The following is a 12,671-nucleotide window of genomic DNA, read 5'->3' as shown; positions in this document are numbered from 1 at the left end:
TGATTTACAATGTTGGGTTAATTTCAGGTATATATCAAGCGATTCATTATATGTATACATATATATATTCATTTTCAGATTCTTTTCTATTATAGGTTATTACAAGATATTGAATATAGTATGTAGTTCCCTGTGCTGTACATTAGGTCAGTGTTGTTTACTTTATATATAGCAGTGTATATATGTTAATCCCAACCTCCTAATTGATCCCTCCCCTGACCCCTTTCCCCTTTGGTTCCTCATACTACTTTTTATTATTACCAGTTAGTTCTGATTCCCCATAGAACTTTCCATTGTGCCTCTGAACTTACGATCTATGAGTGTGAACTTCCCTATACCATGCCCCTTTCTCTAAACTTTCCCTCCATCTTCCAGCTCTAACAGAAACCTGGATGTTCCCTTTCAGTCTCCTTTAGAGAAAGTTGCATGGGGCACATTGCTCTGACCCCAAGAACCTCAGAGCATGAGGATAGCCCCTTATAAACCACTGCTTTAGTCCCCCTTTGAAAGCACCGCTGCTGTGAAATGCATGCCGTCAGCTCTGGCCACACGTCGCGCTGCGTTGACCTTACTCCTTCATTCGTTCATGCCTTTGGTGTTGCCTCATTGTCTTCTCTTCCATCACTGTTCCTGAGACAGAACTTAATGATTTCAGTGCCTCTTTAGTGGGTGTTCTCTCAGTTCCTTGACCCCCAGTAGCACCTTACTTCCCTCCTTTCACTCCTGCCTCCTCAAGAACCTTTTCAACTAAGTTGCATCATCTCTCTCATGTTTAAAATCTTCCAGTGACATTTCATTGCATTTAGAATAAAAGGAAATTCTTACAACCTTGTAATGGAAAGGTTTATAGACTGATGAATCTCTCTTCAACCTGGCTTCTGCCTAATTTTCTCCCTTCCTTTCCATTCAACCCACGAGTCCCAATGCCGTCAGCCTTCTTTCTGTTTCTCTAAGATGTCAAGCTTATTTCTGCCTTTAGGACCTGAAAAGTGACATCCTCAAATCTTCACACACCTGGCCCTCTTGTCAATATCTCAGTTTAAATGCCACCTTCTCCGAGCTCCCCTGCCTTGAGGCCTGATCTGAAAGAGCAACCCAGTCACTCTGTCACATCATCCTGCTTTAAATTTCTGCATAGTTAATATTCCTTGTTTATTAGTGGGGTTATTTGTTATTTGCTTGTCTTTCTTCATTACAATGTCAGTTTTGTGTTGTGTCTTCGTCTTACTCACCACTGATACCTATTGCACTGGGTAGGACCCAGCACACAATAGTTGCTCAATAAACATTTGTTGAAAGAAATTAATAAACAACAATTTTCTTTAGAAGTATCACAGCAAGACCAGAGTGTGCCAATTCTTGCCCTTTTTTTTCTTTTCTCAGATCTATTCAAACTAGTGAGATTTTTCTCTTGGTTGCCATGCAGGCAATGTCTGCTTTCAATAGTTGACTTCAGAATTAAACTTACTCCACCCCCTGGAATAGAGTAATACACTCCTTTTTTCCTTGTGGCCTAGGAATGATAGTGGCTTTTTGCTGTGTCTAACATCTGGATTGTCCCTCCTGTTCTATATATATATTTTTTAATTTTTCTCTAAACTTCATCACCAATTACATTTCCTAAATTAGAATGAAGTCCTAAATACATACGGTATATGTATGTATTCTGTTTCCTTGGAAGGACCCTATCTGATACAAAGGACAATAAAAACACTGTTGCACATGAGTGACGTCATGGTGACCAAAAACAGCATGTACAAGGAAGTGACTTCATATTATAGATGAGAAAACTGAAGCTCAAGAAGTTCATACCTAATCCCAGAGTGTGCTTCCATCGACCACTAAAACTCCCTGCCGACGACTCACTCCGTCTGGTCATGGCAGAGACAAATCCTGCCAGTGGGGATTTAGTGCAGAATAGAGTACCCCGTCCTGCTACCATCTGAGGTTCTCTGTCAGGGTCCTAAGTGCTGGCTAACATTGAGGCTAAAGGTGAACGTAAGGTTAAGGTACGCCTGGCGGGAGATTGTGTGCAGTGGTTGCTACTTGGGAATCCAGAGCCCAGTAAGATTGGAGCAGTATGTGCAGAGGAGCTGGGGAAGGCAATGGGGTTGGTCCCCAAATCAGTAAAGGGCAATCCTCCAGGAAATTTAAATGCAAATTAAAAACACTTAGCACCTGGATGGTCAAATCCAAAAATAGAAGCACTGCTGCTGAACCCAGCCGCTGGACTCCAGCTTGTGGGGCCTGCTTTGCCTTTGTTCCTTCTGAATTGTCACAGGAAGATTAAAGTCGAGTCCACTTAATAGTAGGTACACTGTATGTCTTCCAAATTCTTCAGCAAGCTTTTGTTGGTGAAATGCATATAATAGTAGGTTTTCGTATGAATGGAATTTTGCGATTTTTCTCAGTGGGTTTACTTGGGGTCAGATCTGATCCCCCAAGTCTTGTGATTATGACTTTACTTATTGTAAGTCTGAGCTGCTAGGCCCTAAAGAAGTGGGTTAAATTTCCCAGACTCACACAGCAAATGAGTAACTAAGCTGGGATTGCCACAGACTTCCTGATTTTTCAGCCTGTGTACTTCCTACTAGATAAAATGCCATAATTTACTTTAAATTAATGAGAGTATTTTACTACCCATACTAGCTTACACAGTAGACTTGCTTGCAAATGTAATAATTGCATATACAATTTTAGGTGATAGGATGTCAACAGAATATATAACAGAATTATATGCTATTACAGAGATTTGAACATCTGTCAGGGCATGTTGTGTTCACTGATATAAAGTAGCTGCTGTGCATTGATACTGAAATATCAGAATAGCCTATTTTCCTGTCATATTCCATCAGGAGCATAAAATAGTGTCATGCAGAATATTACCTTAAACTTACACATGTATGACCATGTGTTTCTATTTCACAATGGTGCCATGCTTAAAAAAAAAAAAGTTCGTGTAACAAAATTAATCACACATTAATTTGACTTTTTAACTTAGATTTCTAGGAAATTCTCCAGGTAAATCATAGTCCCATGAATATGTCTGAAAACTCCCATGCCACTCTTTCTTCTACTGAGTCTCACTCTCCAAAGAAACACAACCCTCCTGCCTTTTCACCTAATTTTCTACCACAAATGTTCCAAGAACTGATCTGTCACATCAGAACTCTCTTTCATATGGTGAAATTAGAAAAAAATAAGGGCCTAATGGGCCAAACTACGTAATTTAGGAAAGGCAAAAGGCTGGGTTCATGACAGATTATATTTGATTTTTTTTTCCCGTCACAAGTATAATTAAAATTTCACTGAGCGTGTGTTGGGCATTGATGGCGCATAGTGCCCAGCTCCACCTGATGCACCCCAGTGATTCAGCATGTTGGACAAGGCTCTGGATGAGAACTGGGTGAGAGCAGGTTGGCCAAGGAAACCCACTTAAATTCAAGTTCAGAGATGTCTAGAAATAATGACATTGAAGACCCATCTCAAAATGTTGTAGCATTTGGGGTATCTTTCTCCTGCTGTTCCTTTCACTCATTGATTCCCCAAGAACGTGTTGCACACTGCAGTAGTCTAAGTTCCTTCCAAGATGCTATAGGGGATGTCTTGAATAACTGTGTCTACTGCTTGATGTCACAGGCCCTGTTCAACAGAGGGTCTGAGATCCTCTGTATTTCCTGCCCAGTCTCCTGGAGGCCCCTTCATCAGCCCATGCTCACTGGATTGACATGTGCTCTGAGCAGTCTCTTACAGGAATTCAGTGCTCTATGAATTACAAGTAGTTATATCATCCACCCTCTGTTTTATTTTTAGGCTGCCTCTTATTTTTTCTTTCTATCCTTGTGACCACTTTTTGATTTATTAACATGTGCTTATCAGAATTGCCAGAGGCAAACGCAGATTATTGCTTAGAAATACAACTGTTCAAATTCCAAAGGATGCAATTAAGCACCAAGCAAGAACCTAAGCACAGGGCTCTGGTCTGCTCTGAAGTCTGTATGTCTGTGTAAACCGTCTAAAGTGACCAACCATCCTGGTTTGCCCTGGACTGGGCAGAGTAAGGTGGGACTGGCGGTGAGGGTGGAGATTGTTGCAGGTTGAGGGATCTTCTGTGAAAAAACTGGGACAGTCTCAGGCAAACTGGTACAATTGGTTGGAACAGAATTGGCTGTAGTTGTCACGGAGGACCCTAGGCTGAATTTGCCCTGCATAGCATTCACGTTTCTGGGAAGAGGATGCTGCTTTTTAAATATCTTGCCTCTGCTTCTTACTCTGGTGGGTCTCTGTGGACCAGAAGGGTTCTGCTCTTTAAGCCACTGGGCCTGTAATAGGGGGGTCCCCCCTCTTTGCTTATGGGTCCTTTGAGATTCACCATGTTGATTCTTATTTACATGGAGAAACCCACTAGAGAGAAATGCAGGTCAGCTCGTGCGCCAGCTAGTCCAGGAAGTCACATTCCACTCTGTGGAAATGCAGACCATTTCAGAGACATGCTGGAAGTCTCTCAGGGAGAAGTGAATTCAGCAGATCATAGAACCCATTCTGTTCACCTTTTTAGACTTGAGATTGAGTCTGTGCCCTCCCTTCGGTAGACACATTACAGAGGTAGAACTCTAGCCACTAGATAGAGGAGCTGAGTTTTAGTCTTGACTTTTTCACTCTTTCTGTAACTTGGGGGAAATCAGTCACTTCTCTCAGGGCCTCTGTGTCCTCATTGGTCAAATGAAGATGATGGAGCTGGTCATTCTCCATTCACATCAACTCTGGGTTTATAGATGAACTTATCATGGGATGGGTATCAATCTTAGCACCTTACATGTTTTCATTCACATGATCCTTTTAACTGCTCTCAGAGGTAGGTACTATTGATAACAGGAAAAGATGGGGAGGGGGGCGCTAGAGGGTGGCCCTGTCCCAGGTGCGTCCCTGGGATGTGCTCTGCCAAGTGAGGGCCCTTGGCTTTGTGCAGGAAAGAATTCAAGAACTAGCCATAGTAGAGTGAAGGTAGATTTATTTAGAGAGAGAAATACTCCATAGACAGAGTGCAGGCCATCTCAGAAGGCCAGAGAGGCCATGAGGTGTCGGGGTAGTTAAAGCAAAAGTAGATACACGCTCCATAGACAGTGTGGCCCATCTCAAAAGGCAAGAGACAGCGTCCACGAGGTTCAGGGTTGGTACTTAGTTTACAGTAAAAGTTGATCCATATTCCATAGACAGAGTATGGGCTGTCTAGGAAGGCCTCAGAGCATGGGGTCTGCTAAGTAAAATAAGACGGCCTGAGGTGTGGGGGTGGTTAGTTTTTATGGGCTAGGTAACTTCATATGCTAACAAGTGAGAGGATTATTCCAAATACTTTTGGGAAGGGGCTGGGGTTCCCAGGAATTGGGCCACTGCCCTCTTTTTAACCTTTTATGGTCAGCCTCAGAACTATCACGACACCTGTGGAAGTACCGTTTACCATGTTAGTGTATTTCAGTGAGCATATATTGAAGTTCAAGGCCTGCTGGGAGCTGAATCTTCCACCGTCTTGGTGCTAACTGCTGTGTCATTTTTTTAATGCCTATGCCCTGTGCCCTTCCCTCCTGTCTTACTATTAGCATCTCCCATTTGATAGATGTATGTTTTTAGATCCACTGTCCTAATTCTGCTGGGATACTCTGGAGGCCAGCCTACGTGAGTGATATTCCTTCTTTCTGGCTTCTGTTTCAGTTCTGCCAACCGTGAGCAGGAAGTTGTAGGAAAGGATGACAGTGAGGTTGGGGTATTTATTCTCCAGTTCCCTCATTGTAGGGTCCCCTTTGGATGATGCATCTCTTGGTCTCTTGACTGAAACCTGCATCTCCTGTCAGCCACCCCTCTCCACACAGCTGTCCTCTCCGTGGGCCCCAATCTTCTCCTTCACTGGCCTCTTCAGTCTTGGGGAGGTAGCAGCTCCTGGCACTGTTACTCGCCTGGGTCACCAAGTCTTCCTATGTGGTTTCCAGGAAATTTCCCACACCTCTGTGAATGACCCCTTTATTAAACTCTCCTTAAATTCCCTAATATTTCTCTTAAGTGGTTGAAGTGGGAATCAACATCACAAGGATGGATTTCAGCTGCCCAGGCTGGCAACCCCCATGTTATATTGCCCTATCAAATTGGTGAGTACTTGATCTGGAACTAGGTTTAATTCATCTCATAGTCTATAAGACTGCTCTGACCGACTTTATAAAAAGTAATGTTTTTCACTTTTCTTTCTTTCTTTATTAATATTTAACAAGTGCTTTACTATGAAAGTAACTTTCTCAATCAATGCCCATAATATAGATGCACTTTTACAATCAATAAACAACTCAAAAAGAATCATCCTCCTGTTTTTGTGGGAAACCCACAGCAATTTTTTGGGTAGTAATTGGACCCATCAGTATTATAATTCTAATGGACAAGTTAAATCAGGAATCTCTAAGTATTAATCAACTACAAATGCGTATCAGCCCACATCTATCACCAGTGATATCCTTCTTTCTAATGAATTGCCCATTACATTTCCTAAGTTCTGAAATGGCCAACAGACCATAAAAAGACTCTTCTTTAGATGCCTGCTTGAAACCAACAGCTTCAGCAAGCTGCTGGTCTTGATTCAGAGCCAATATAAAAAGTAATTTTAGCACCTTAGGGGATTGTATTAGACCCTACGTATGTATAAATCTTGCAACAATGAATAATTCATACAAAATAGTGGAAAGTGTTGGGCTTTGAAATCAGATAAACCTGAATTCCAAACCAAGACCCACCTACTAGAGGTGAGATCTTGGTAAGTTACTTGATGGGATTAAACTTTTCTGCATCAAAGGACACGCAGTTTAAACTCCTTTTTTTTAAATTTTAATTGAAGTATAGTTGATTTACAAGGCTATGTTAGTTTCTGGTGTACAGCATACTGATTCTGTTACACATATATATTATTTTCCATATTATTTTTCATTATAGGTTATTACAAGATATTGAATATAGTTTCCTGTGCTATGCAATAGGATCTTGTTGTTTATCTATTTTATATATAGTAGTTGGTATCTGCTAATCCCAAACTCCCAATTTCTTAAATGAAAATACTGAAATGTTAAAGCATCTGGTTCAGTGCCTTGGACAGAGGAGGGGCTCAGCAGATGTTAATTTCTCTTCTCTTCTAAACTTTTATTTTTGAATTTATTAGTAGGCCATGATTGTGCGCATTTGAATTTTCACCTCCACTCTCAAATGTGGGTCTCTATTTCCCATCTGAAAGCAGGACTGAGAGACTTAACAGTGTTTCTCAAACTGCTTGCTGAAGGAATACATAAGCGATTTTTTTTGACAAGGTTTCTGACCAGGATCTACATCTCAGGTTTCTTAGGTCTTCTTTTCCAGAAGGGAGATTTTTCTAACAGAGGGCACTGATATGCTTTTCAACTTATTCTACCCTCTGCCTCTGGACATCCCCACTACTATCATAGCTAGAGGGAGAAACCTGAAAGTATGTACTCTTCCGTATACAAAACAGTCATATGAAATACAAACTTATTTGCCTACTAAATAAATATTTCCACAAACCACCATGTCATACCCAAACTGAGGCTAACGATCAATGACAAAGCATGAAGCAGAGGAATTTCAAGTCATGTCACCTAGGGTGACCGCCATTTTTCTCTCAATCCTCTTGCCTGAGAAAGACCTATAGAAGGTTACGGTTTTGTGGGTAACGTTTGCATCTCATATTTGTTGGTGATGTGGACAATAAACCCTCAGAAGCCTTGATTTTCCCCAACCGTCATCCTAAGTGGGGACTGCACGTCTTGTTTTCCTCTGAAGTAGAATAAATTATTTCAAGAATCAGAGGTTGCTTACTCCTGATTGACTTCGTTCATAAATCCCCTACATTTGGGGTGTTACAAAGGGAAAGTGAATTAAAGAAGATATAAAATTGAAACAAAACAAAACAAAAAAGTAACCTGTGGGTAAATCAGTGCACACTCTTCTCTCTGTGGTGACTGTGGGGTTTATGGGCAATAAAAGCACAGAGAAAGTCCCAATTTACTTATGTTATGATAACGTGTGAACCGAATTACCCTCCCTGAGTGTCAGTTTCTCTCTTTGTAAAACGTGGGAGTTGCATTTAACGGTCTATAGCATTGTCCCCAACTCCCATTTGGGGACTGGATGATTCTGTGAGATGCTGTGCTGAGCGAATGACTAGAGTACCGTTAAACAAGCACCATACAGGCTCCCTACCAACTGGCTCTGAAGATTAAAAGAGCCTCAGCAGTAACTTCCCTTGAAAAAACGTTAAACATTTAAAATAACCACCCCTGTGAGCAGAGTTATGTGGCTATGTGATCAGAGGCCGGAGGAAAGAAACCAGACCCCCTACACGCACGAAACTGCTCTCTGCAAGAGAAAACCGATGGTTGTTACCATTGCTGTGATCTGGTCTCTAGAGGCACTCCCCAAGGACTGAGACCAGGCCAGGATGTTTAAAGAAACCTCTTCTTGTTCTTTTTAGGCTCCTTCCCTTCCCCCACCTCCAAGCATCTCAAACTGGAGTTTCTAATGAGAAAGTTAATGTTGTTGCAAACTGGTGGCATCTGACATCTAAAGATTCTGCTGAGGTTGTATTTCCAAATCCTTTACGACCTTAGGGAGTGGTGTGTAATTGTGGCTATAAAGTAAGGCGCGGTAGTAACCTTGGGAATTTGAAATCACTACAGGAAATTGGAGAGTAAATTCCTCTTAATAAAGCAGTGCACAGCAAGATGCTGAGAAGCAAGAAATTAACTCACGTGCCAGTTTTCACTTAGGAGGGAAGAGAGACCTCGGCTGCCAGGACCCATCAGGGGAGGCTTGGGGTTTTGTCTCCATCAATAGGCCCCCGCCCCATTTCAGGAGTGGCCTTATGACGTTCTGGCTGAAGACTTTAGAAAGCAAAATAATTCCTCTGGTTTAAGCAGCAGAGGCAGCAAGCTGAGGGGTGAGGGGAGGATAAAGGCCTTAAGCAGCAGAGGCTAGTGTAAGTTTTTCCTCTATCACTTGGTCTCTGATGTTGGGGACTCAGATGGTTTCCAACCAGCCTCAATTTCCAGGACTAAGTCCAACATTAGGATGCATGGTGACTTTTCTTTCCCCAGCACCTGGAGAGAAAGATAATGTCTGTTGTGCTAAACATGTGAAGTCTACAAGCAAGAAAATACATAAAGCTTGGGCAGGGAGGCAGGACATCAATACAAATTACAATATCAGTATGGTAGCCCTGCTGTTGGAAGCGCATTGCATTGTGTTAGTCATTAACGATTTTTTTTTCCATTAAAAACTAGTGCAGACAACCTGTCTAGGCAAAAGAAGGTGAAAACACCACTCAAGCAGAGGGCTACTGCCCTGAAAGGACATGGATGGGAGGCCACCCTGGGTGCATGTGTCTATTTGACGCATTGTCGCAAAAGACCCAACCCCAGGGCAGGTTGATACTAGCTGGAGTTGGTTGTACACTGCTTTCCAGGGACTGTCACACTCTTGATTTTCCTAGTGACCTGGGATGCCTTATATTATCACTTTTCATTCAGACCACTGTGTCTCCAGCCCAGTGCATTGCGAGAGTCTACCAATTTCGCCCTTTGACCAAACACCTCTCTTTTCCTAGACCCAGTGTCCCTGGCCCTCCTACCCTCTCCTCTTGGTTTTCCCCTGTTCTACACTGTGTTAGAAGCAACAGAGCGTTCACTGTGAGTGTAGGCTCTGGAGTCTCCCAGACTTGGCTGAGTCTCAGTTCTGCTTCGTACAAGCAAGTTACTCAATTTCCTCTGCCTCAGTCTTCTCATCTTTAGAATGGAAAGATGATTGCTAAGCATATTAAATGAGCACAGGTATATAAAGCACTTAACAGAGTGGCTGATATAAAATCAGAGCAAGACCTATGCTTACTTTTGTTGCTGAGTTTTGTACTGACTTCTGATTTGCTTTTTGAAGCTTTCCCTGAAAATCTTCACCTGCTCTCCTCCTCGTCTCTCCTGATTTATCTAGCAAACCCTTAACTCAGACTAAAGTAACTGAAAATTTCTAGACCTCTGTTTTCTCATTTGTAAAGTGGAGACTAATACCAATTATTCACTCAGAGTTTCCTACTCCTGCGCCCAGTGGTTTCACCAACACCCCCCCATAACCTCCAAGTTGCTGTTACAGCATCTCGTCCAGGAGAGTCCAAATGCTAATGACGCTTTGTCAGTTACCCTGAGTCTTATCTGAGTAAACAACCTAGTTTTATTTATTCAAGTTCCTCATATGAAATTATTTCCAAGCTTTTACCATCCTGACTTCTCTTCTTTAAATGATCTGATTGGACCATATGTAACCTCACTATAACATGCCAAAAGTATGTGGAATACCTTTTCCCATAAATGGTCAGCTCAGATAAAGCAATGCTCTCTCTTATCTCCTTTGCTTTTTACATTTTCCCCAAATTTTACACATCTCAGAGTGAAGCACGGATCTCATTAAGGTTTTGACATACCACCTTCCACTCTTGCCTCATTTTGAGTATCCTATCCACGAAAATCCTTCCACCAAAATATGGAGCATCATTCTCCCCAGTTCTGTATACAGTTGACACCTTGAGCTCAAAAGGCAAAGCTTCACTTGCATTTGCATTAAATTTCATATTGTTAGATGCACAGCTTCATGTCAGTTGGTTGAAATTTTTGTGAATGCTGATTTTGTCAACCACCATATTAACTCCTCCTCTCTGCACTTTTCATCCACAAATGTGATGAACCCTCCCCTTTCATAGGTTTACCTAGATGCAGAGATAAAACATTTTAGACAGAGATACACTATAACAAATCTTCTTCCTGTTTGTCAACCACCAAAATATCCTTTTTGGGTTTATTCATTCAACCAATTGTTAGTCTACTTAACTGTTCTTACATCTGGCCACTGTCTCTCCATCCTGGGCCCAATTACTGCATGATGTAACTTGTTACCATTCCTCTTGGCTCTCAGTATACCACATCCACCATGTTTCCCTAGTTGCTATAAATGTGAGTACTGGAGTCCGATGGCCTTGGGTTGAATTCAGCACCCACTTCTCACCAGCTGTACAACTGTTGGCAGCTTACATAAGCATTCTGTTCGAAGTCACAAAGGAAGAAACTGAAGTGGAATGGGAATGCCTATTTTATAGGGCTAATATGGTATCTGTCTAGATAGGATAAAGCATATCAAGTGCTTACAAGAAACCACTCACACCTGATAAGAACTCTATAAATGTTGACTCTTTTTACATCTATAAACACTGCAACTCCACTAAAGAGGATAAAAGGAAAAATGAGATCATCCTGACCGGATCTTGGCTGATTTCTACCACACGTTGGCAACTTTATTTTGACACCTATGTTCCTTTCCTTAATAGACTGTTCTCTGTTTGTAATCACACATGGATTGTTGTGATTATTTAATTAACATGATCTCCTTCATTGAATCAGAAGCTCCATGAGGACGTCATCCATGGCAGCTTGTGCTCAGCCCCACAATTCCATGTTCCCCTTACAGTGCAGGGCAGGGGCTCAATGTGTATCTGTGAAATGAATGATCTCCATGCAGTTTGTACTAATGATCACTGGGGCACAGAGAAGAATTAGCAAAAGTCATTATTAACCACCTACGGGGGCTAATTTCCCTACCTCAGCAACCCCACCACAGGGCTCTGTGCAGAACAGCTGCTTCTGAGTGAGGAACAGCTCAGGGAATGCATTTCACTGCTGTTCTGAAGAGCTTATCATCAGGGACCTCACTGCATCACAGTTTGGCTAGGTGTCCAGTCCCAGATGAGTGTGGATATTTATCAAGGCCAGAGAGAGAAAAATTAGAAAGAGCAACACTGAACCCAGCACTGGTCAGAATCAGGACTGGTGTTCGTGCAGGGCCAGAAGGCCCGGGGAGAGCAGAGGCAAAGGTGAGACTGTAAAGTCCTGAGCGGGAGACGTAAAGCCGAGGTACATGGAGACGCTAAGTTAAGGAGAGGAGAGCAGAAGACGAGAACAGTGTGGCACGTGTCTCACCGGCACGCAGGAGGAGATGGCACCACAGGTGATCAGGTGTCTAGCATCCGAGTGACCGGGCTTTGGACTGAAATGACAGTGAAACCCTGACCCCACGACTTCTTGCTTCTGCGTGACCTTGAGCAAATCACTTGTCTTCTGTCAACTGCAACTTTTAATCCACACAGTGAGGGAAATAATGTAAATCTCAGAGTTTTTACACAAAATTATATCCCGCTAAATGAACTCATTTAACTGTCAAATGTTGAGAACAGGTTCACATATTGGGTGCTTAATTTTGGTTATGAAAAAATGAAAGGGGGTGGTCCGTCTAGTAGAAATTCGAATGCCCTTAGGATGAAGCAGCACACCAAGAGAAAGCTGGAGATATGTATCCACTGAAAACCTGGTTTACAGCTAGCCCTGTGAGAAATACAGAATAGCAGGTTCACGGAAGGTCACTGTTGAAACCCATCTTAAAGATCATTTAGTTAATATTTACCCAAATTTCCTGATCATACCAATCATGAGGTTAAAAACAAAAACTGCAGACTTCCAGTAAGAGACGCTAAGGCATTATCCTAGGTGTTGGGACTAACAAGAGTTCCAGGTGATTCTTAGGATTAGATG

The 12,671-nt window shown here is 42.2% G+C and overlaps 1 non-coding gene across 1 annotated transcript; it reads right to left on the bottom strand.

Moving 5' to 3' along the window:
* Positions 1-6,492: 6,492 nt before the first annotated feature.
* On the bottom strand, positions 6,493-6,629 carry LOC116667436. The gene has a single exon (XR_004324311.1). It is a non-coding gene; the product is annotated as a small nucleolar RNA SNORA2/SNORA34 family (small nucleolar RNA).
* Between the last annotated feature and the right edge of the window lie 6,042 nt (positions 6,630-12,671).

This window comes from Camelus ferus, chromosome 11 (genome assembly GCF_009834535.1).
Source record: "Camelus ferus isolate YT-003-E chromosome 11, BCGSAC_Cfer_1.0, whole genome shotgun sequence".
NCBI lineage: Eukaryota > Metazoa > Chordata > Mammalia > Artiodactyla > Camelidae > Camelus > Camelus ferus.
This window is presented reverse-complemented; position numbering and strand designations above follow the sequence as displayed.